General features: G+C 43.1%; 1 protein-coding gene across 2 annotated transcripts in view; it reads left to right on the top strand.

Annotated features, from left to right (window-relative positions):
* Positions 1-4,439: 4,439 nt before the first annotated feature.
* Positions 4,440-27,258, top strand: part of DLGAP2 (DLG associated protein 2) — an 802,299-nt gene continuing 779,480 nt past the window's right edge. For both annotated transcript variants that reach the window (XM_063916664.1, XM_063916665.1), the window contains exon 1: positions 4,440-4,862. The gene's annotated coding sequence lies outside the window, so the exon portion shown is untranslated. The remainder of the gene's footprint in view (positions 4,863-27,258) is intronic.

The raw sequence follows: 27,258 nt of genomic DNA on the forward strand, positions 1-27,258 counted from the left end.
GAACAAGTGGGTCTTTTGCAAGAAGTCAAATGCAGATGGGACAATTGCTCGTTACAAAGCCCGCCTTGTTGCCAAGAGATATACCCAAAGGGCCGGAGTCGATTACGGAGAGGTCTACTCACCTATCGCAAGGTAAAGCACCTTAAAGTTAGTGGTTACTATTGCTACACTACATGATTTACTAGTGTACCAGCTAGACTTTGATTCTGCATTTCTGAATGGAGAGTTAGTTGAGGAGATTTATATGGAACCACCTGAACATTATGATGAGAATATATTCCAAGCAGGAAAAGTTTGCCTTTTAAAGAAGTCGTTATATGGCCTCAAGCCAAGTGGTATTTGCTGGTATGTGAATTTGGATGCTGTGATCACTGCCTATATCACAAGACTATAGACGAAAAATTGTTCATCATAGCTGTATACATAGATGATCCCAGGCAAAGAGAAACACATCACTGACGTAAAACACCAACTAAAGCAAAGGTTCAAGTTAAAGGATCTAGGCTCTGCAAATCATTTGTTAGACATGAGGATTGAACAAAATCTAAAAGAAGGGACTGTTACAATTGATCAACAAACATATATTGAGGCAATACTTTCCAAGTATGGAATGTCTGATGCAAAACAAGTAAGCACTCCCATTGACAAAGGTGTAAAAATGGTAAAGGCCATGTCAGCAATCAGCCAGGAAGAGATAGAGGAAATGAAAGAGATTCCTTATCAGAATTCTGTTGGTAGCTTAATGTACGCAAGTATTGGGACTCATCCTGACATCACACATGTAGTAAGTCAGGCAAGTCAGTTTGCAGTCAATCCTGGGAGGAAACACTGGATTCAGTTAAAATAATTTTAAAATGCCTTAAAGGTACAAGTTCATAAAGTTGGGATTTACAAAGTCTAAAGATTCCAGCATAAAAGTTTTCTGTGATGCCGACTGGGGGTCAGATGAGGACGACCGTCGTTCCTACACAGGGTACCTGTTTGTATTGGCAGGTGCAGCCGGATGCAACCCACATTTGCCCTTTCTACTACAGAAGCAGAGTATATGGCACTTACAGAAACATCAAAGGAAGCACTATGGATAAAAGAGACTTTGGGGTAAATGTACTAAGATGGGAGTTCTATTTAAGATGGGATGTTGCCCATAGCAAACAATCAGATTCCAGGTACTATCATCTAGAAGGTGCTAGATAAATGAGAAGTAGAATCTGATTGGTTGCTATGGGCAACATCCCATCTTAAATAGAACTCCCATCTTAGTAAATTTACCCCCTTGTGTGAATGAAGTCTTCTTTATCACAGTAAGACCATCAACATTGTGCGTGATAACAAAGGAGCAATAGATTTGTCTTCTAGTACCAAGCATTATGGACGGTCAAAGCATATTGCCATAAGACATCACTTAATTTGTGAATTAGTGGAGAATAAGTCCTTTAATGTGGAATATGTGGCAAGTGAGGACAATGTTGCCAACATGTTAACAAAGGTACTGTCATCACACCTGCTAAATGTGTTCTTGAAAGAATGTGAACTAGAATATATTTGATGTTGATTTGTTCTGTTTTTTGCTTCTTAACCATGTTTTCGGTTACAGGTATGACTTTATTGAAAAGTTTTGATAAAACATCATGTTCATTTATATGTGACCGGAGACCGTCCTGAGTGAGGGGAGGTGTTGGAGTATAGTGCACTCAGTACCTTGTCTCCTGTGTATACATTACACTGGGTACACATCCTCTAGTGTTTACCCTTTAGTGCTGGAGCATGAGGGAGGTGGAGACTGATGACACAGTTCCTCCTGCAGTGGAGAGGGAGACACAGTTCCTCCTGCAGTGGAGAGGGAGAGACAGTTCCTCTTGCAGTGTGTGAAACACTGCCTGAGTGGGACGGAGAGCAGTGGGCAGTGCGTGTTCCTTCCAATGGGAGTCAATCTGCATGGATGTTACATTGGGGTCATTCCGACCCGTTCGCACACAGAGGTTTTTTGCTGCGGTGCGAACGGGTCCGGAATGTGCATGCGCGGTGGCCACAATGTATGTGCACAACGTTGCCCGGCGACAGAGGTCGACGGGTTAAGTCGCGTCTAACGAAGGAAGCGGTCGCAGAGCCGACCGCAAAGAAGATTGACAAGAAGAAGGCATACCTGGACAGATCCGGACCATTGGAGACCATTTTCGTGGAGTGGTAAGGAAAACGCAGGCATGTGCAGCAGAACGGAGGGCGGATGTCTGACGTCAAAACCGGCTCCAGCATCGCAGAGATTGTCGCACAGGGTAAGTAGGTATAGGGCTGGTCTACTGCTGCTTGAAATTTTTCAAGCGATCGTAGCCCTGCTAAGCTAAAATACACTCCCCCATAGGCGTGTACTAGTTGATCGCAGCAGCAGCAAACAGTTGCTGGCTGCGATCAACTCGGAATGACCACCATAGTTACATAGTTGTTGATGATGAAAAAAGACAAATGTCCATCGAGTTCAACCTATATTATAGTTTTTTTTTAATGTTAATTAAATGCTGTATCCCTTGATATTTTTTTCCGCTAGGAATTTATCTAATCCCTTTTTAAACTTATTGATTGAGTCCACCATTACTGCCTTCTCTGGCAGAGAATTCCAAATCCTTACTGCTCTTACTGTGAAGAACCCTTTTCTCCGTTGAGTATGGATTTTTTTTTTCTTCTAACCTCAGGGGGTGTCCTATGTAGTGTTTTTTGGTAAACAAATAATTTGATAAATCCCTGTATTGTCCCTTAATGTATTTATAAATATTAATAATGTCCCCTTTCAGTCGCCTCTTTTCCAGTGTGAACATATCAAGCCTTTTAAGTCTTTCCTCATAATCCAGTGCCTCTAACCCCTTAACCAGTTTAGTGGCTCGCCTCTGAACCCTTTCGAGTTCCAAGATATCTTTTTTATAGTATGGTGCCCAAAATTGTACACAGTATTCCAGGTGTGGTCGCACCAATGATTTATACGGTGACAGGATTACACTCTCATCCCTTGTCTCCATACCCCGTTTTATGCATGCTAACACCTTATTAGCCTTTGTTGCTGCATTTTTACATTGCATACTGCTACCAAGTTTATTATCGATGAGCACTCCCAGATCTTTTTCAACTACCGTTATCCCTACATTTTCCCCATTTAGTTTATATGCTGCCTGATTGGTCTTAGTCCCAAAGTGCATACTTTTACATTTGTCTATATTGAACCTCATTCTCCACTTATCAGCCCAGACCTCTTGTCTAGATAAGTCATTCTGAAAATGCAGCCTTCCATCCCATACTGTCAGAGTCACTACCTTACCACAGCCGCATGACGTATAGCGATAAGTACCGCACTTTCAATGTACCAGCCTGTTATATATATATGAGGGAGTTACTGCTGCTGCAGAACATCTTCCGCATTAACAAGTGTTGTCTTTGTATGTTAATAAACCAGCGCTCTGGTTAACTATCTATTGTGTGGATTAACATCACTATCAAACACCGCAACACTCTGCCAACACACTATATATGACATATTAGCATACCTCCCAACAATTGCAGAGGCGTGGCCACTCTGCACGTGCCCAGCACTCCCTGAGCAGCTAAGCTGCCCTCAGGCTCTCGTCCGTACACTGTCTAGTGGGTGTGCGCATGTACACAGCTTCTATTCTGTGTTTACCCGCTGCTCTGCACAGCATAGCTGTGGTGATCGAATGGTTCCCAACGGGACACTGCGGTCTGTGGGTGGGACAGTGTCTGACAAGCTGGACTGTCCCACTGGAATTGGGATGGTTTGGAGGTATGTATTAGCAGTCATTTTAAAGAAGTTTTACATGCTAAAACAAATCTTTCAACAAAACAGGATGTACAGTAGCAGGTGGATGCAGGTAAAGATTCGTAGGGCCGCTTGCTAGTTGTCATCATTGGCTGATGTGGTATATTAGTGTTCTTCAAAAACTTTTGCTGCAAAGCACAGTTGACATTAGTGTACAAAGAAAGTCTGTGAATTTTTTTGTTTGTGAACTGAGCTGGCTGGTAACTTGCACCTATATTCTGAATTGACTGAAAAATTGTGCTGTGAAGTCAAGAACATCTCTTTGTGGTGTCAGCATTTTACATGAATTTCAACAGCTTTTTTTCACACCTTAGCAACATCGTAGAAGACAGTCGAAATATTCAGTGTTCATGCTGCAGATTCCTCTGCTTTAGCTGCCTTGTAAATGTTCTTGCAAGATTCACGTTATCTCAGCAGCCAAAGATTCCTGAGATTGATGGGACACTATCATCCACCCTGCCCACCTCATTATAAAGGGCTGTGTCGTCAGTGGCAGTGACGTTTTATAGGAAATTGCCCATTTATGGCCACTCAGGCAAATGATATCATCACAATAGGTTCTCCTGTCTAAATGTAGATCATTTCTGAAATGAAATTACAGTCTCTTATCTGGAAAACAAGAGACAGAGGCACCTGGTTTATGTAATTAGTATCCTGGGAAATAACATCATCCTATAATGAATGCATAAATCCTATTTCGTAAGTCTGTTGCAGCAGCAAGCAGTCATTCTGCTACAGAACAGACCCCACATCCACAAGGAGCAAGGCTCCACATCGTGTTTTCTGTTGTACTTGAATATATAGGACATGTATTGCAATCCTATGCTTTGCACAGTGCTGCAGTGTACTTGTTTTGCAGTGCTGCTTAAGAGCTACAGAACAGCTGTGAATTACTGGCTTCTTGGATACATAATTTGAAATCTCCGGCCTTCATGTTTTTCTACAATCATTGTGATTCTTGGGGGAGAATGTGCAAATTCTTGTTCACAGACCAGTGCAGTCTTGGTTTTGGAAGCCACTAGCAATACTAATATCTTTTAAGGTAAGATGAAGATGAATAATTCTTACTTTTTTTAACCTTCAATCAGTAATGTTGTTTAGGAGACTGCATTCATTTGGCTTAAGCTAGTTTATGTGTCAAATATTCCATTCACTCCACTTTGCCTGATGTGCAACTATAGAGACTGCATATTGAAACTACCTATCTGTAGATGAAGATCCTCACCTTGCTTTCTGTATAGCTTTGCAAAATATATCTACAGCAAACTGACGGATACTATTAATTCAGGATGCATACAGTGGGATCACTGCTGATGCTTACAGAATTTTATTGAAGTTAAGCATATTCTAGTAGCTTTTTTTCATTTGCATTATGTGCAATAGCTGTGTAACCTAAACAGCAGATATCATATAGGTGCTATCCATCCAGTGTACAATAAGGTTTGCAGAAACAGGAGTATTGTATTCCAAGAGGGAAATAGGGAGACAAGCTGTGTGTTTAGAAATACTAAAGTGAACAATGGCATATATTAACCCTACTCAATAAAGCAGTGCGTTGTGAGCGCTACATTAATGTTATGCTGAAAGGACATACTAAAATGTATTGTGATGCAAATAAGACATCTGTAATTCTGTCATACGAGACACGAGTGCTGCCCAAAACCTTGTTCAGACCAGACAGAGTGTTTTGCAATGGGCTTGTGGTATAAAACACGCATTCTTGATTTAGAAATGACACACTTCACACTTGGGAGCAGGGCAATGTTCAAATTACAGAATTGCTGTAGTGTTCAAGTCATTAATTGAAAACTACCTCCGGTAGCCGGAAACTATACAGTGAGAATAGGGTTAAAGGTCTCTGACAACCAGTCTACCTTACACTTCCAGCCCCTCTAGTAACGCATGTGTTGGACACCACATATGTGAATAGACAGCAATTTGGAAAGCATGCATGGCTTAACAAATAGCATTGATTGATTTGATAAATGAATAAATCTGAAAATGCCTCTTTTCCTCCTAAACTGCTTATCTGCCATATGCCCAGTATTCCATGTGAAAAAATCACCCACAAGTTGTAATAGAGGGCTAATCTGTTATTACCGTCATCACTGCCTATGTTTAGCCAGCCAGCTTCCTTATACACCTTGTATACTTATTTGTGTTTTTATTGAGTCAGAAAACATTGTATAGAGGCTATGTAATAATCCATTTTGACAATATTACTTAGCCCTTTATAATGTTTATTATATCATATGTCATTTACTATTCAGCAACAAGTTATGTAACCCAATTCTCTATGCGGTTTCCAGATGTTGGCTAAAACCATAAGGGCTTCAATTCATGTCTTATGTTTAATATATTATTTACATCCTGTTAACAAGATTCCCTCATGTGGATTACCTTATCCAGATGACATATGCTGATCACAAAATAATGACGTGGGGATATGTTTGAATTTAGTTATGAGAAATAGATTGCATTGATATTGTTTTGCACTTTTATTCTATAGACACAAGGCAATATTCTTGTTTGGTAGTTATGTTTTTATAATGTCTGCATTTATTAATGATGATAGTTCTTGGTTTATGTTTCAGATGTTTTTTTTATTTGGTGTCATTGATTTTAATTATATCCCTCATATTGTCCTTTTCTTTCCCAGCCTTCACAAAGGCTGTGGGGGTAATGTATTGTGGGCCCTGGCTCAAAGAGTGAGGGAGGTTGCCTGACAAAGCAGAAAGCAAATGCAGTGCACATGGTGTGAGGCTATTCACTTATGTTCTCAGTCTAATGTTCATATGGCAGAATTTTATATCCATGACATGACTCCAGTTATATTTGTGTCTGCCATGCTCTAGATGATGGATCCTACTGTGTATTTCAAGTAGTTCAGCCTGTTAGCAGTCTTTAATCCCCGACATGGCAGTTTCTCTGTATTTGTATATAGTTTACATGCATAGAAACTACTGTATAGAAAGCATAACCCTTGCTAACATTTAATATCGGCTTATATTCTTAATAATGTTTACTACCAATCTTACATCAGAATTAGGCAAGCTGACATGCCAGTTGTTTTGGAACTACAAGGTACAGCATGCTCAGCCACTTTGCTGTGTTAGACGAGACTTGTGGTTCCACAACACCTCAAATACTTTAGGTGTCCTAAACCTGCTTTACACCAAAAGTGGTCAGCACTCTCTACAGGTGTCCGGCAACAGACCACATGTTCTAATGATACGCTACTTATCCTACAGAACCTGCCATGTGTGGAGTACATGAGGATATGGCTGTAGACTGAGAGTGATGGGAGGACCCACTGTCCTCATGCCATGCTCATATCTCACTCTGAAATATAAACTTATACCAATGATGACTCTGCTCCTTCACATTTAATGCACATTTAATGTAGCAGCCAATATAAATGCTACATAGATTGTAAAATAAGCCTACTGACTGTTTAATGATTAGTCCATATAAGAAATGATGGGGAAGAAGTAATGGGGAAGAAGTAAATTAGAGAATGTGACACAGATGTGCTGTAGCCCCCAACAACCACATATCAGATATTTGCTTTTGTCTAACTTGTACTAAATAGACAATAAAATGGATGAAAGATACAATTTGATTGGTTGCTGTGGGGATAGGACAGCGCAAGACGTGTAAAAGGATTGAGGAGCAGATTTATTAAGCTCGGTGAAGTGATAAAGTGGAAGGTGATAAAGGCCAAGCCAATCAGCTACTAACTTCCATGTCACAGGCTGGGTTTGAAAAATGACAGGAGCTGACTGGCACTTCACCGAGCTTAATAAATCTGCCCCAGAGTTCTGACAAAAGTATCTAAAAATTCAAAAACGCACAAACCAAAGTTACTGTCTCGTACAGTGGGAACTATATACTGTTTGAAAGGAAGGTAATGCTAAGGGCTAGCCCATGTGGAAATTATTTTCCAGATTTAAGAAAGACAGTGATGGTACATATAACCCCACAATACTTTTATAGCTATAGCCATGATGGTGATAGAAGATACATTTTAGGGAAATGCTCTAGTTATTTAAACCAGCATTTTGCTAATTTTCTTCTTATTTATTTTTAAGAAGTGGAACTGGAAGCCCAAGTCATGGTTCCATTTCCACTGTTGAGATACGCAGGCTCTGAGGCAGGCAGTACTATCTGGTTAGATGTTAGGAGTACTCTTGTGGAACTGAACTATCTGAATGTGTAACACCAAAAACTTGAGTGGATATATGCCCCTTGACTTCCCATTGTATCATTGGGACATAAAAGGCTCATGCTGCTGCTGTAGGAACACATAAAAAGTCAAAAGTAACATGTGAAATATATAGTTGCACATGCATGTAAAGATAGACACATGGTCCATGTTCTACATGAGGGCATAAATGTGCAATTTACCTACCTATAGATAAACAAGAACATTGTGCATCATCATTTTGCAAGTCACATAATAGCTTTCTGCACAGTGTTTTGAACTCTAATACTTGCACAACTTTGCACTTTGAGATGCCGACTCTTGTACTGCACACATATTTAGCATTAGAGCTATATGTGTGAGTGTGTGTGTGTATGTGTGTGTACTATGTATGTGTGTAAAGTTACTTGTTTTATGTTTTCATTGTAGCAAATGTGCCTCTAGGCTAAATGATGCCTTTCACATTGCAACTTCTCGGTTTACACACCACTATAACTTCACACTGTAGCAGAATAAGAATTATTGGCATATGGAAACTTTGCAATCTAACTACTGTATGCAGCATTCCAACTTTTTGTTTGCTCCGACCTTCTTTAGATCTGCACCATAGCATGACTGTTTTTGTATATTGATTGCATCATCTGGATCTCCATGCCTCTGGGATTTTACCATAAATCATTCTTTTGAGATGTTGATTTTCTTTCAAGTGTATTTATAGATTTAAAGTCAAGGAATCTTCACTGGTTAGAAAGCTTAAGAACTTGGAATTGCTTCACGGTAAATGCAGGATTGTGATGGATGAACCACAGTAAATGAATGTGGAGTATTATTGCTTATACATAAGTAATACAGCATTAATAATATACTTTGGTTTTTTTTTCTTTGCTAAACATAACATTGAAATTTATTGAATGGTTTTCTAATTTCCATTGTATTATGTGGTTGTTGCTATATTTTCATAACATCAAAGCTTATTTATTGTTGTTGGACAGTATCTGCTTTGTGGATTGCATATCTTTCCTATTGTTCTTCACACTACAAACATATTTATTCTCAAGGGCCCTACACACTTGAAGATCTAACTGAACGATATGAACGTTCATTGTTGGTGCCGTGTCGCTTGTGCATGCAGACCAATATGGACAATCTCGTCCATATTTGCCTGCACTGCTATGGAGCCGGGTGACGGGGGGAGTGATGAAACTTCACTCCCCCCATCCCCTCTCCCCCCCAGCCAGGTCGCCCATCAGCCGTATCCGCCATTGGGCAGCTCGGTGGTGGACCGCCGAGTGTGTAGGGGGCATCAGTGTTTAACCATAACGTTTGGGCATTTATAATCTACTGTATCTAGTTTAAATAGGGCTTCTACCTATTTAACAATATCCCTTACTGGACATAAGAAGCCTATTTAAGAAGGATCGAGGCAAATGCTATAAAATTCTTATCACTACCACATTTTAAATTGTGTAAATAGAAAACATTTACCACTTAAGATCAGCAGTTCTACAGTGTAATCATATTATATCCCTTTCACACTGCCAAAAATAACCCGGTTTGCTGCTCGTTCACATGCAGTGTGAAACGGGCCAGGGGAAATTACCCGGGTCGAGCAACCCAGTATTTCAACCCATGATTAAAGTAGGGTTTTACACGGGTACAACCTGGGTTGAAGTACAGTAAGAACGGGTTGCTGGGTCCATGCAACCTGCTACCCATTCACTGTATGGGAGCAGGCGGTGGTTGGAGATCATCTAATCTCCAAGCACCGCCTCCGCACATGACACAGTGACATAATCAATGCGGCAATATGGCCGTTGGGGCCGCCAGTCTGAAAGGACCCGTGCACAAGTCCCTGGTGTGACCCGCTAAATCCAATGTGAAAGTGGTACCGGAGCTGCTTAGAAGCTCACGAAAATCGGAAGGCACTCCTGGTCGACCAGAAGAGGGGGCAAGTGTCCCAGAATCAGCCACTTACCAAGCGAAAGTGGGCGGTCCTGGCCTCCAATGACACAATTTGGTCTCAGAAATGCTTAATTTATACATATATGAGGAAATTTTGTCAAGCGTTACATAGAAAACATGTTACATTTAGGACGGTATACAATTGCCGACGCTAATTTACAGCACAGAAAAAATGGTCTTTTCAGCCAGTTAATATTATTGGCCTATCCAATTATAGCCCATTTTTACCATGCGGTAAATAACCCGTTTGCGGGTGATAACACATAGGATCCGGGGGTTTCCAGCCCAAATTTTATCAGGGAAAAACGGGTCTTTAAGGGCTGCTTATAAGGAATTCTGCTGCCTAATCCCCGATAATTGCTGGCGGTCATGGCTAATTGAATAGGCCCCTGGGGATCCATTAGTCGCAGTCATTTAGTGCAGCAATAGGATACCCCCTTAGTTGTCAGCAGCTTTATGTTTCCATTTAATTAAATGAATGGAATCCTGCTCAGCTATTCAAAAGATCATAATAAATAAGCACAACTCTGAGCAGTAACCAATTGCTGAAACCCAAATGGGACATTGATTTAGAATAGCAATGGTCAATTTGAAACACTTCAGGGGCATCATGCGAAGTCCCCTCACCTGAGGAGATCACATGATGCAGATATTGGAAGGTCTTCAGTCTTATGACCTGTTGTCATAAAGCCACCATGAGTGGAGCTAAGGGTTGAGACCGATAGGGAAGGAACTAGGAGCTGCTGGTGAAAGGTAGGTGGATTGCTACTGAAACTTGCGTCACCTATTGCCTATCACCGATACAGATGAACAAATCACCAATAAACAGAAATTGTTTTTCTTTATTATCAGCGTAACTTTTTTATGTTACGTCTGTGCATAGTGGTAATGACTACAAATATGCCTTGGTCTTTTGTAAACACCCCAATGGCTTTTATGAACATCACTGCAGGGAGAGACAAATGTGTGCTTCTTTTAGTGAAAAGACATTTATATGTCCATTTACAAATGATGTACCTTACACTTATTTATTATGTATCAAGTGACATTATAAGGTTCACTATCAATATTTATTACTTTTATGATGACTAAGCAGCAGCGACAGCTGCATTGGTTCGCTGCATCACTTGCTGTCATTTGTATCCAATAGTATAACAGAAAAAGGCTTGAGAATTGAATGGAGATGAAAACAAATTGTCCTAGGTTCAAAGTCTTTGTGGCAATAGCCTCCTCTATGCCACACAGTATTGTCATGTCACTTGTTCTCTTCCAAGTATTATGTGTCAAACAGTCTCTAGTGTAGAATGCCATTCTTACCATATTGCACAGAGGTAGAGGAATCAAATATGTACAAATATATGAGTATATGATGATCAGTGACTGTTTTGGTATTCTGGAATGCTGTTTGTTAATTGTCTAAAATACCTTGAAACCAGGATAACAGCTTAGGTTATAACAACTTAGGGTATATATTCACACCTATGTCGAGTTGTCCTACATTGCGATCAGGGCCGTGACTAGGGCATTGCAGCTGGTGCCACCACAGAGAGAGCAGGATGCTCTAAGGGTAAAGCCGACTGCCACCACAATGTCCATTTGCAAAGTGGCGCTGCAATGTTTTATTAGTGTGCACCCGGTTACTTCTCTACACACCCTGGAGCTCACTCCGGAACATGGCATTTCTGGCTCCCATGTGTAGGGAAAGACTTCATGAAATCTATTTCACAGTGCCAATCGAGGAGCTGCAGAGGTTGTGTGTGAGTCCGTGTCAGTGGCAGACAGTCAGTGACTGAGCCCACAGTTTGGCGGCCAGGTGAGTTCTATAACTGTGACTCACCCTATGGAAGGGGGCATTACTATGTGGTATGATATGTATAAGGGAAACTACTACTGTGTGGCATTATGTGTATAGGGGCACCACTACTGTGTGGCAATATGTATATAACGGGAAGTACTACTGTATGGAATTATGTGAATAAGTGGCACTACTGTGTGGCATAATGTTTATAAGGGGCATTACTACTGTATGGCATAATGTGCTATAAGGAGCACAAGCGTGTGTCATAGTGTGAATAAGTGTCACTTGGTGTAATTTGAAGAAGCCTCACTAATGTGTGATGTAAAGAGAATAAGTGACACTACTGTGTGACATATGTGTAAGGGGCACTACTGTGTGGCATAATGTGTATAATGGGTACTACTGTGTGACTTAACATGAATAAGGTGCATTACTTTGTGGTGTACTGTAAATAAGGGGCTCTACTGTGTGATGTAATGTGAATATGGGGCACTACTGTGTGATGTAATGTGAATAAGGGGCACTACTTTATGACAACATGAATAAGAGGCACTACTGTGTGACATAACGTGAATAAGGCGCACTGCTGTGTGGTATAATGTGAATAAAAGGCACTACTGTGTGATGTAACATGAGTAAGGGGAATTACTTTGTGGTGTAATGTGTCTAAGGGACAATACTGTGTGCCAATGCCCCCCTTCCTTCAGCACACACTGTCCCTATTAGAAATGTGTGGGTCGGGGGGGGGGGGCACTAATTCTATTTCTGGCACAGCGCACCAAAATGTCTAGTTACAGCTCTGATTGTGCTCACAGTCTCTGACCTGCCTTTCATTGTAGATAAAGATGAGAATTTATTATGCTCACTGTGGCGATTATGTTGGAGTTGGAAATACATCTGTTTTTTTTGGTGTGAAACTAATATATCTGTTGCTGTACTCCAAAAATGCATAGGAATATGTCTGTAAATAGAATGGTCACATCTTACTATTATAGCTGCATAGGGACCACAGAGGTGGAACAAGTGGACAGAAAGCGAATAACCATAGTCTGAATACATGAATGGCATAATCATGTAATTGTGGCCGAGGTATACCTGGAGGCATATGCGTATGCATATACACATGTCCTGAGGCGCATCTGCCGATGGCGCTGAAGGGTAGATTCAATTTAGATGTACTGATAATGATTATTATGATCATGATGATCAGTAGCACCTGGGAGCAGCTTCTGATTTGTTGATTGCATCTTGTCCCCTCCCACTTGTAGTACTTTATTTATGTGTCTGCTATATTATTTATAACACTGTACAGACTGTATTCTATGTCATGCAAGAGACACTTTATCACTTTATTATATTGTGTGCAAATAGGGTAATATGATGGTGTATTTACTACTAATACATCACTATACTCTTCCTACTTTTTCTCTACACTATGGTGGTGAGTAAGTGTAGATACTTGCTCCTGCTGACGTAAGCCTAATGCATATGTACAGCTAGTCATTGTCGTTTCTATAATGGGTGCACACAGGCCCCTGGGTCCAGGGGGAGGGGGTCCAAACCACACACACTGCACCCATGATTTAATACTTACCATTCCAGAGTAATGCGTTGGGCACTGCAGCCGCGGCAAAAATCACTGCCAAAATGGTCGCCGCACATGCACAGTAGTAATTAGTCTCTGGAACATGGTGGATTTAATGTTTCCCGAGACCTACTCATGTGCAGCAGACTCTGCCACAATGACAGAGCACCCTGGAGAGGAGGTGGCCCGTCTGGAGTTGGCACACGGGACCCCTCCTCTGTTAAAACGCCCCTGCAGTTAGTGGTGTCCAGCTGGGTGGGCCTTGAGCTACAGTACAGCCACCTGAGCATGTGCATATGGTTTTCATGTGTGGATCTTTTCCTGCTTCTACTATATTTTCAACATATGCCCAATGGGCTTAAAATATTTTTGGTTTATCAACCATTTGTTAAAAATGCAGAGTATGGTTAACAAGTTTATTAATAGTTATTAGCTAGGAATTCATATGTATTACTGGCAGCTGGGATGCCGGCTGTCAGTATACCGACAGCAAAATCCCGTCTGTCTGGCGCTTGCGCTTGCCACGCATCAGTCCTGGTGATCGCTTTGCACGTCACATGTTATATTCCCACTTGGTTGGTGGGGTGGACCCACTAACCAAGTGGGAATACCCGTCAGTGGTCGGGATTCCGGCGTCATTATTTCACCGGCTGTCTGGATTCCAGCGTCGTTCTCCTAAATGCTGGGATCCCTACAGTCAGTATTTTAACTGCATCCCATTAACTTATCCCTATTATATAGAAAAATGGTCCACCTCACAATCTAAAGGGGCCCATAGATATACAGTACAATTCATTTTCCTGTTTTACCGATGACTGTGTCGGGTCAAGGCAAAAGCCAACATGTTAGAAATCCTTGATTTGCCGATAATCTTAGTATGCCTATTGAGAGATTGGATCGGCATCTAGTAATGGCTGGGTAGATGTATGGCCCATGTTATACTACAAGTCACTATGTTCTGGTGTTATAACTTTTTACGAACATACTGTACATTAGTGTAAGGCATAAAATCGAATATTTAAGCATGTACTGAATGGAAGGAGTCATGTTGTCATGAATTGCTCTATATAAGCTTTCCTCTGTATAGTATGTGATATAGGCATAATTTATTTACAGTATGATGTGACTGGACATCATCGATATTCCTCCAATAAATGAGAGAGATTGTGTTGCTTATTGAATAAGACAACTTGCATGCAGCAATTAATGTGACATGTACTAATCAATGTGCTGTATGCTAAAGACATAATTCAAGAAAATCAAACTGTGCTAGTAGTAGTGGGTAGTGGTATATTTGTATTAATAAGAAACAGTAGCTTATTGTTTTTTACAGGAATAAAATTACAGGGGAAAAATTTGCAGCAACAAAAGAAGTTGTTTTAGTGTAAAGGGGTTGTAAGACTAATTGTTCTAATTTTTTATTTGCAGAGCTCAGATATATAAAATTATTATTTGTTTGCTGTGTTTCTTTCTTCCAGTGTTCTTGTGTCTCTTCTCAACACCTGTTTTATTCATTTTATGAAATAAACTAATACCCCTAGAGCCGGGTCGCAACCAGGAATTTCTACACAGGTGCTTTCCAGGTGCAACCCAGCATGAGACCCCTTTCACACTTGTGGCCCGACCTGGCTCAAGCGCCGCCTCCTCCTATGGCGAGAACGGGTGCCGGGTCGCTTTGACACGGCTTACCCGCTCACACTGCACTGACTAAGCAAAATCCTGTGTTGATATGCGTTCACATGCAATAACATAGAAAATGTTTGCTAGTCTGAAAGGGGTATAAGCCAAATTAGCTTCCTTTTAGCAGGTCTGATAGCTTGAAGTCACCCAACCACTGACTTTCTGTCTGTCCAGCTTCCTGCAGGACAGTCCAAATGTGAAAGGAATGTCCCTGTGTTCCATGTAATCAGGGTGTTGTGATAGGGTTGACCATCAGCCATTGATGGTATATGCACAATGATAACATGTTTAACCAGTGATGGCAGAGAACAAGATAGTGTCCCGCGCCAGTGATGATTATTGCTGGCCCGATGGTTGTCCCCCCCCCCCCCCTCTTCATTTTACATGGTGCTTCTGCTGCACATAAAGTGTACTCCCAGCCACCCCCAACATGACAGGCTCAGCTGTCACCAACCCCGCCCACAACACACTTGGTCAGCGGCATTCCTGCTTCACTGAGTGATATACAGATTAAGCAGAGTGCAGCAACACTGCAGCAGGGCCAGCGCTGCAGCAGCCACCAGAGCTGTGCATCTATGAATGTACTAAACATTCAATAGTATGAACCATCGATGGTATTGTGAGGTGTGTCCTACAGTAGTTACTGCTGGAATGAGTGCCACATATGGCATTTCACACATATAGATAACTACATATATATATATATATATATATATATATATATATATACATACATATACATGTAGTATATACATAAAATATCGATATACTTTATATGTTCTCTCTGATGAATTAAACAATAAATTGATTAATGAAGACTGGTGAGTGCACACCGATTCCTCTCTCTCTCTCTCTCTATATAAATATATATATGTAGTATATATATATATATATATATATATATATCTATATCACACATTTCTTAGGAGTCATACCTAGGATTAGAACCCATGTTCACTGAAGGCAGACACCTAACTGATAGAGCTATTTGCTCTTGCATAGCAAGACTGCGGATTCTACCTATGGAGGTCATTCAGATCTGATCGTAGATCATTTACTCTGACATGCGGGGGTATGCCCAGCACAGGGCTAGTCCGCCTGCATGTCATGCCCCCCCCCCCCTTTCCTCACAGTTACAAAAGCATCGCATGGCAGTGATGCTTTCGTACCTAGCCAGTAGCTCCCTGCCAGCGCAGCTCCTGAGCGCTGGCAGGCCGCTAATCGCCGCGTGCTGGGTCGCAGCGGCTGCGTATGACGTCACACCTCCGTTGGCATGCCCCCTCCGGGCATCTGTTAGCATCTCACTGGGCTCCTGGGGTGCACACGCGCAGTGTGGCCGCTGCACATCCGCACTCCACAAAGTGATATAGACTGTGATCGCTGCCTCTGCAGCGATGCAGTCTGAATTACCCCCAATATGAAGCTACTAGTTACAATTGTCAGTTCAACACCATTGCAACTAGGCAGATCTATGCAGTGTGCAGGCACACACTACATAGATCTGCTCAGTCACTCACAATGCTGATTATTTTCTGACAATTTATTTTGCAAGTGTCATAGGTAGGATTAGAACCCACAACCTATTGCATTGTAAGCAGACACCTGTATATAGAAAGCATGATAATTCCAACTACAGTATATGAAGTTACTTGTAATTGTCAGAGAACTAACTTTATATAGTTAGAATTCCATACCTCCCAACATGACCCTCTCTCTCTAGGAGGGACACAATGCTCTGCTTCTAGACTTCACTATTAATTTATGATTGTCAGCACCTGTTTTGAACAGGTTAATAGGTAAAAAAGGTGTTTCGGCACAGGTGATGGTAATCATAAAGTAATAGGGAAGTCCAGGAGCAAAGCATTCTGTCCCTCCTGGAGAGGGTCATGTTGGGAGGTATGGAATTCTCATGCTTCCTATACAGGAGCAAATAGCTCCATCAATAAGGTGTGCTCACCACAGGTTCTATTCTCCCTCTATGGGTGTTGTGGACACCCACTGAGGGAGAATAGCCTGTGTCACTGGTATTCCGGCGGCAGCATTTCACCGCTAGTCGGGATTCCGACATCGGCACTGTGATTGCCGGGATCCCGACTAGCGGTATTTTAATTGCTTCCCATTTACCTTTTTTTAAATTTGTACAATGTTAGATGTGATTCTTTAACACTTTTTTTTTGTCATTTGCCTCATTATATTTTGGCCAATACAAACAATTCTAGTGATTTATTCTACAGTATTTAGGCTTTTGCAAATGTTTCCCGATAACTTTAAAAAAATAAATTGTAAATGGGACAGTACACAACCTAAGCAATATTCCCTTGCATTCTGTTGGCAATAAAACATTCTAATAAGACAAATGTTTACTTAATCACAGATAATAATGTGTTTAGAAAGTTTATGACATGGGATATATTTGGATCCATTAAAACACCGTTCAACAATTTTGTTGAAAATAATAATTTCTTTCAAATAATGGTTGAGTTAATTTTCTTGACATAAATCTGGTTCAGGGATTAGTTCCAGTATCCAATGCAGTACACATTGTCAAACAATGTATTGTCTTAAGCTTCATAGTAAACAGTTTATTATATTTATGTCATGCACAATGTTCTTACTGCATGGATAATAATTAATTTCTAATTTTGAAAATGTAATCTCATTAAAAAACGACAATGGTAAAATTAGTGAAAACCTCTATTACACTGACAAAGGAATTAAATGAATATAAGTAATTACTGCACCATGGGGCTGATTCTGATTTGGGTATGAAGCAGAAAAAGCCAGTAACTTTATATCTGGAAGAAACTATGTTGCAATGCAAGGGGAATAAATACATTTACAGTACATTGTGTCTGTGCAGGCTGGGTAAATACTGTCTGCTTTTGCATGTAGCCCACAAATGTTAGGCAACTTTATTTTTACAATGCAATTTAGATTTCAGTTTGGACACATTTTTTTGATTTTTCACATCCAACCGTACCATGTAGTACCCATGTTAAGACACTAGGGGCATATTTGGAAGCCCCGAACAGCCTGATTCTATCGCACTGTAGGAGCAAGCCATGGGCTACACACAGACTGCACAGATTGGAAAATCATTAGATGGTGAGTGAGTTGCAAACGGATTTGCAGCTGGCCGCTGTCTGGCGAAGTTTTCGCACGACGTATGCATGCACTTTGCACACTTGCACGGGGCGGGTTTTCTCTCTCAATGGGCGGCGACTATCTGATGGCAGCCCTCTGCAAATTTGCAGAGGAGAGATCAGGTCTGAATTAGGCCCTCAGTCCTCAAGGATCCCCAGCAGTTCACATTTTCCAAGTCTCCTTACAGAATCACAAGTGAAATAATTAGCTCTACCTGTGGAACTTTTAAAATATGTCAGTGAGTAATGAATACACCTGTGCACCTGCTAGGTGACCTGGAAAACATGAACTGTTGGGGTGTCCTTGAGGACCAAGGGCCTAATTCAGATCTAGGGAGATTTATCTCAGCAATGACTTCCTTGCAATTTTCCTGCAATCTGGCCGGGAGTTTCCCAGGAGGCCTGCAATTGCGACTTCATACTTGAGTTTATTTTTACATGTGATTTATCTCAGGCAATCTAATGTTATTAAACCTATTTCCATGCAATTGAGATAAATCTCACGTGCAGCATGTGTGATCTGCGATTGCGATGTGTGACACACGGGAGCGCGCAATTGCAAGAAAAGTACATGCAATTTGAAATTTTTTATGCTATCCATCTCGGGAACTCATCGCAAGTGCACGAAAACGTGCAATATTGCACTAGTGTATTGGGCTTTTTAGCTAATGGGCAAAACCATGTGCACTGCGGGAGGCAGATATAACATGTGCAGAGAGAGTTAGATTTGGGTGGGGTGTGTTCAAACTGAAATCTAAATTGCAGTGTAAGAATAAAGCAGCCAGTATTTACTCTGCTCAGAAACAATATAACCCACCCAAATCTAACTCTCTCTGCACATGTTACATCTGCCCCTCCTGCAGTGCACATGGTTTTGCCCATTATCTGACAAATTTGCTGCTGCGATCAGATCTGAATTAGGCCCCAGGTTTGGGCACCACTGCTATAAGCAAATGCTTAACATCACCGATAAACCTTAACTTATAGACTAGTGCGGTGGTTCTAAAACTCGGTCCTCATTACCCCACACAGTGCATGTTTTTCATGTAACCCAGCAAATGCACAGGTGTATTAATTACTCACAGACACATTTTAAAAGGTCCACAGGTGGAGCTAATTATTTCACTTGCGATTTTGTGAGGAGACCTGCAAAACATGCACTGTGTGGGGTCCTGAGGACCGAGTTTGAGAACCTGTGGACTAGTGTAACCACACAGAGTGATATAAATCAGACTGGCAGAATAAAAAAAATATTTCTGAGAGATTATTTAGTATACATGAAGTGCTGTCAAGCAAATGCACAATGTATAGGTCACACTCCCATTGCAACACACTTCGGGTGTGATTCAGAGAAGATCGTAGATGTGCTAAGTTTAGCACATCTACGATCAGTTTCTCTGACATGCGGGGGGATGCCCAGCACAGTGCAAGTCCGCCCCACACGTCAGGCCCTGACCCCACCCCGCACCTGCCAAGTAGCTCCCTACCCGCCGTGTTCTGGGTCGCAGCGGCTGCTTGTGTCATCACGCAGCCACCGCGGTCCACCCCCACAAGGGTCTGGACACACTTGCGTTGTCTGGATCGCGCCCACCAATGGCGTTCTAACGCCGTTGGCACACCCCCTCCCGCCCTTGACTGCCTCTGCCTGTCAATCAGGCAGAGGCGATCGCACCAGTGAGATGCTTTCGCATCTCACTGGGTCTTACTGGGTGCGCACACGCAGTACACCCACTGCGCATGCGCACTCCCCAAAGGGCTTCAGACTACAATCGCTGCCGTTGCAGCAATCAGGTCTGAATTAGGCCCTTCATTCCTTTACTTACACATGCATTGCTCTGCAAGGACTATCAAATATCCATGCGGTCCAGTGGGGCCCACACCGCACCCATGTTTAAATACTTAACTTTTTGGAGTCCAACGTCAAAAATCACCGCCAAAAAGGCCACTGCCTTGCGCAGTAGTAATTAGCTTCTGGAACATGGCAGGTGCCATGTTTCCGCAGACCTGCACATGCGCGGTAGACTCCAGCACATTGCCCCAGCCTACTGCGCAGAGGAGAGGATTGAGCCCACCCCTGCCATGCATATTATATTTGCCTGGCAGCATGGTAAAAGCTGGGCCGTAACTAGGTGTGCATTCCTCCCAACTTTTCATTTGTAATAGGAGGGACACACACGCGGCGAAGCCGCGCGCACTCTCGAAAAAGGGCATGACCTAAGAAAAGGGGGCATTGCTTCGCGGTAGGACCCGCGATCGCGAGCCACGCCCCCATTTTTGTCACTGATGGGGCATGCCCAATGCTCTGTGAACCGCTGGCATGCCCCCTCTCCCTCTGACTCCAGTGAATAGATGCTGTGCGGATGCGCACAGCGTCTATTCACAGCTGCTCTGCTAAGCAGGGCAGCGAGTGCATGAGCCTCCCAACTGCCCCCACCCCCACCTGCAGCCTGTGGAGCTGCTCAGAGTGTCCTTAGAACACCCGGGCATTGCACTACTTCCCAGAGCCGCTGGCCCCGCCTTCTATTTGTGACATCATGACATCACGGGTTTAGGTGGTGGGGCTGGCACATGTACAGTATGTTCCTCATTTTACTATTTTACGTGGTAAAATATCCATTAGAATAAATGATCTTACTGTACAGGACACAAATGTGCTCTAATTTTGCGAGTTTATATTTATAAATTATCTTTTCTTTTTTTATATAATATATTGTACTACTTCTTTATAACAATCACTTGCTAGGCAACCTGACCCAGGCACAATTTTAGACATTAATAATTCATTTAATGACCACATCACTGCAGCCGGCAATAGAGCCATTGAGCAGAGATGCAGAAATTATGAGCAATCATGTGATTTGTGTTCACAAATGTCACTTGTTCTGTGAGGTTCAGTAACAGATGTCTGCCAGCCAATTGTTACACATCACTAGTGATAGTTAAGCTGTCAGCGGTAAAGGAGTGTGGCACAGGGCATTGCCAGACATAATCATATGTTCAAAGGAAATTGCTGGATAGCATTATATCATGTGCACGTGACATTGCTCTTTATAATGAATGATGTATATGGCAATAGGATAGTGGGGCTAATTCAGTAAGGACAGCAAATTCTGCTAATCAGCTATCCTTTTCCTAGCATGCTGGGGCCGCCTATCGCTGGACAAGGCTGCCCAGCATGTTGACCGGAGCCTACCCCCCCATTCAACAAGCAGAAATTGTGAGTAATTGCAATTTCTGCTTGTTAGCAGAAATACTGGAAGCCTCCTGCCGGCGCAGCTTATCTGCGCCTGCAGGAGATCCGCCGCCTTCTCCCTGATCACTGTGGCTGCGTGTGACGTCACGCAGCTGCCGCGATCATGCCCACATCACGCCTCCGTTCATCCAACTCCGCCCCTGCAGCGCTCCGTCTCCTCCCTGGAAACGAAGCATTGCCCCCCCCCCCCCCCACCCCACCCTGCGACCGCCTCTGCCTGATTGACAGGGAGAGGGAATCGCATTTTCTGCACCCCCCGCAGAAAGTGCGGGCGCATGCGCAGGACAGGCACTGCGCATGTGCCCGCGGGGCAATCGTAAAAATTCCGGTTGGATCGCGGTTTGTGATCCAACCTGAATTAGACCCATAATTGTGTAAAATGCTGCTATTTAATATAATTATTGATTAACCATGCATACGAGAACTGTAGATCTAATCATAAATATGGGCAATGTTGGTATGATGGGTACTGCAATTTTAATCATATATGGACAAAGCTGATAGATTTATTTTGGGAGCTGATGGTCAGGACCACCAAAAGTAACTGTGAGCTCTAGTGGTACACTTTTCCATACACAGGCTCTGCATAGGCTCCAGGCACAAACTACTGCTGGTATAAATATTAGAGATGAGCGGGTTCGGTTCCTCGGAATCCGAACCCGCCCGAACTTCAGGTTTTTTTACACGGGTCCGAGCGACTCGGATCTTCCCGCCTTGCTCGGTTAACCCGAGCGCGCCCGAACGTCATCATCCCGCTGTCGGATTCTCGCGAGGCTCGGATTCTATCGCGAGACTCGGATTCTATATAAGGAGCCGCGCGTCGCCGCCATTTTCACACGTGCATTGAGATTCATAGGGAGAGGACGTGGCTGGCGTCCTCTCCGTTTAGAGAAGAGAGTGAGACAGTAGAGAGAGACACAGTAGTAGTAATTTTGGGGAGCATTATTAGGAGGAGTACTACTATACTACTACTACTTGCTGAAGTGATATAGATTAGATAGTGTGACTGTATTAATTATCTGACTTGTGGGGGAGACACTGACAGTGGGGAGCAGTTAGAGTCTGAGAGCAGGACTCAGGAGTACATATAACGTACAGTGCACACTTTTGCTGCCAGAGTCAGTGCCACACTGCCATTGTGACCACACTGACCACCAGACCAGTATAATATATTTTGTGATTGTCTGCTTAGGAGTACTACTTGCAAGTTGCTGATAGTGTGACCAGTGACCTGACCACCAGTTTAATAATCAATCACCACCACCAGTTTAATATATATATATATATATAATTGTATATAATATATATATATATATAATATTGTATACCACCTACCCGTGGTTTTTTTTTTTTTTCATTCTTCTTTATACATACTACTATAGTAGCTTACTGTAGCAGTCTGCGGTGCTGCTGAGCTGACAGTGTCCAGCAGGTCCGTCATCAGTCATTACATAATAAATATATATACCTGTCCGGCTGCAGTACTAGTGATATTATATATACATATATATTGATTTCATCTCATTATCATCCAGTCTATATTAGCAGCAGACACAGTACGTTAGTCCACGGCTGTAGCTACCTCTGTGTCGGCACTCGGCAGTCCATCCATAATTGTATACCACCTCCCCGTGGTTTTTTTTTTTTTCTTTCTTCTTTGTACATACTACTATAGTATAGTAGCTTACTGTAGCAGTCTGCGGTGCTGCTGAGCTGACAGTGTCCAGCAGGTCCGTCATCAGTCATTACATAATAAATATACATACCTGTCCGGCTGCAGTACTAGTGATATTATATTGATTTCATCTCATTATCATCCAGTCTATATTAGCAGCAGACACAGTACGTTAGTCCACGGCTGTAGCTACCTCTGTGTCGGCACTCGGCAGTCCATCCATAATTGTATACCACCTCCCCGTGGTTTTTTTTTTTTCTTTCTTCTTTGTACATACTACTATAGTATAGTAGCTTACTGTAGCAGTCTGCGGTGCTGCTGAGCTGACAGTGTCCAGCAGGTCCGTCATCAGTCATTACATAATAAATATACATACCTGTCCGGCTGCAGTACTAGTGATATTATATTGATTTCATCTCATTATCATCCAGTCTATATTAGCAGCAGACACAGTACGTTAGTCCACGGCTGTAGCTACCTCTGTGTCGGCACTCGGCAGTCCATCCATAATTGTATACCACCTCCCCGTGGTTTTTTTCTTTTCTTTCTTCTTTGTACATACTACTATAGTATAGTAGCTTACTGTAGCAGTCTGCGGTGCTGCTGAGCTGACAGTGTCCAGCAGGTCCGTCATCAGTCATTACATAATAAATATACATACCTGTCCGGCTGCAGTACTAGTGATATTATATTGATTTCATCTCATTATCATCCAGTCTATATTAGCAGCAGACACAGTACGTTAGTCCACGGCTGTAGCTACCTCTGTGTCGGCACTCGGCAGTCCATCCATAATTGTATACCACCTCCCCGTGGTTTTTTTTTTTCTTTCTTCTTTGTATATACTACTATAGTATAGTAGCTTACTGTAGCAGTCTGCGGTGCTGCTGAGCTGACAGTGTCCAGCAGGTCCGTCATCAGTCATTACATAATAAATATACATACCTGTCCGGCTGCAGTACTAGTGATATTATATTGATTTCATCTCATTATTATCCAGTCTATATTAGCAGCAGACACAGTACGGTAGTCCACGGCTGTAGCTACCTCTGTGTCGGCACTCGGCAGTCCATCCATAATTGTATACCACCTCCCCGTGGTTTTTTTTCTTTCTTTCTTCTTTGTACATACTACTATAGTATAGTAGCTTACTGTAGCAGTCTGCGGTGCTGCTGAGCTGACAGTGTCCAGCAGGTCCGTCATCAGTCATTACATAATAAATATACATTCCTGTCCGGCTGCAGTACTAGTGATATTATATTGATTTCATCTCATTATCATCCAGTCTATATTAGCAGCAGACACAGTACGGTAGTCCACGGCTGTAGCTACCTCTGTGTCGGCACTCGGCAGTCCATCCATAAGTATACTAGTATCCATCCATCTCCATTGTTTACCTGAGGTGCCTTTTAGTTGTGCCTATTAAAATATGGAGAACAAAAATGTTGAGGTTCCAAAATTAGGGAAAGATCAAGATCCACTTCCACCTCGTGCTGAAGCTGCTGCCACTAGTCATGGCCGAGACGATGAAATGCCAGCAACGTCGTCTGCCAAGGCCGATGCCCAATGTCATAGTACAGAGCATGTAAAATCCAAAACACCAAATATCAGTAAAAAAGGACTCCAAAACCTAAAATAAAATTGTCGGAGGAGAAGCGTAAACTTGCCAATATGCCATTTACCACACGGAGTGGCAAGGAACGGCTGAGGCCCTGGCCTATGTTCATGGCTAGTGGTTCAGCTTCACATGAGGATGGAAGCACTCAGCCTCTCGCTAGAAAAATGAAAAGACTCAAGCTGGCAAAAGCAGTAGCACCGCAAAGAACTGTGCGTTCTTCGAAATCCCAAATCCACAAGGAGAGTCCGACTCCAATTGTGTCGGTTGCGATGCCTGACCTTCCCAACACTGGACGTGAAGAGCATGCGCCTTCCACCATTTGCACGCCCCCTGCAAGTGCTGGAAGGAGCACCCGCAGTCCAGTTCCTGATAGTCAGATTGAAGATGTCAGTGTTGAAGTACACCAGGATGAGGAGGATATGGGTGTTGCTGGCGCTGGGGAGGAAATTGACCAGGAGGATTCTGATCGTGAGGTGGTTTGTTTAAGTCAGGCACCCGGGGAGACACCTGTTGTCCGTGGGAGGAATAGGGCCATTGACATGCCTGGTCAAAATACCAAAAAAATCAGCTCTTCGGTGTGGAAGTATTTCACCAGAAATGCGGACAACATTTGTCAAGCCGTGTGTTGCCTTTGTCAAGCTGTAATAAGTAGGGGTAAGGACGTTAACCACCTCGGAACATCCTCCCTTATACGTCACCTGCAGCGCATTCATAATAAGTCAGTGACAAGTTCAAAAACTTTGGGTGACAGCGGAAGCAGTCCACTGACAAGTAAATCCCTTCCTCTTGTAACCAAGCTCACGCAAACCACCCCACCAACTCCCTCAGTGTCAATTTCCTCCTTCCCCAGGAATGCCAATAGTCCTGCAGGCCATGTCACTGGCAATTCTGACGATTCCTCTCCTGCCTGGGATTCCTCCGATGCATCCTTGCGTGTAACGCCTACTGCTGCTGGCGCTGCTGTTGTTGCTGCTGGGAGTCGATGGTCATCCCAGAGGGGAAGTCGTAAGCCCACTTGTACTACTTCCAGTAAGCAATTGACTGTCCAACAGTCCTTTGCGAGGAAGATGAAATATCACAGCAGTCATCCTGCTGCAAAGTGGATAACTGAGGCCTTGACAACTATGTTGGTGTTAGACGTGCGTCCGGTATCCGCCGTTAGTTCACAGGGAACTAGACAATTTCTTGAGGTAGTGTGCCCCCGTTACCAAATACCATCTAGGTTCCACTTCTCTAGGCAGGCGATACCGATAATGTACACGGACGTCAGAAAAAGACTCACCAGTGTCCTAAAAAATGCAGTTGTACCCAATGTCCACTTAACCACGGACATGTGGACAAGTGGAGCAGGGCAGGGTCAGGACTATATGACTATGACAGCCCACTGGGTAGATGTATGGACTCCCGCCGCAAGAACAGCAGCAGCGGCACCAGTAGCAGCATCTCGCAAACGCCAACTCTTTCCTAGGCAGGCTACGCTTTGTATCACCGCTTTCCAGAATACGCACACAGCTGAAAACCTCTTACGGCAACTGAGGAAGATCATCGCGGAATGGCTTACCCCAATTGGACTCTCCTGTGGATTTGTGGCATCGGACAACGCCAGCAATATTGTGTGTGCATTAAATATGGGCAAATTCCAGCACGTCCCATGTTTTGCACATACCTTGAATTTGGTGGTGCAGAATTTTTTAAAAAACGACAGGGGCGTGCAAGAGATGCTGTCGGTGGCCAGAAGAATTGCGGGACACTTTCGGCGTACAGGCACCACGTACAGAAGACTGGAGCACCACCAAAAACGCCTGAACCTGCCCTGCCATCATCTGAAGCAAGAAGTGGTAACGAGGTGGAATTCAACCCTCTATATGCTTCAGAGGTTGGAGGAGCAGCAAAAGGCCATTCAAGCCTATACAATTGAGCACGATATAGGAGGTGGAATGCACCTGTCTCAAGCGCAGTGGAGGATGATTTCAACATTGTGCAAGGTTCTGATGCCCTTTGAACTTGCCACACGTGAAGTCAGTTCAGACACTGCCAGCCTGAGTCAGGTCATTCCCCTCATCAGGCTTTTGCAGAAGAAGCTGGAGACATTGAAGGAGGAGCTAACACGGAGCGATTCCGCTAGGTATGTGGGACTTGTGGATGGAGCCCTTAATTCGCTTAACAAGGATTCACGGGTGGTCAATCTGTTGAAATCAGAGCACTACATTTTGGCCACCGTGCTCGATCCTAGATTTAAAGCCTACCTTGGATCTCTCTTTCCGGCAGACACAAGTCTGCTGGGGTTCAAAGACCTGCTGGTGACAAAATTGTCAAGTCAAGCGGAACGCGACCTGTCAACATCTCCTCCTTCACATTCTCCCGCAACTGGGGGTGCGAGGAAAAGGCTCAGAATTCCGAGCCCACCCGCTGGCGGTGATGCAGGGCAGTCTGGAGCGACTGCTGATGCTGACATCTGGTCCGGACTGAAGGACCTGACAACGATTACGGACATGTCGTCTACTGTCACTGCATATGATT

Source organism: Pseudophryne corroboree, chromosome 4, assembly GCF_028390025.1.
Source record: "Pseudophryne corroboree isolate aPseCor3 chromosome 4, aPseCor3.hap2, whole genome shotgun sequence".
NCBI lineage: Eukaryota > Metazoa > Chordata > Amphibia > Anura > Myobatrachidae > Pseudophryne > Pseudophryne corroboree.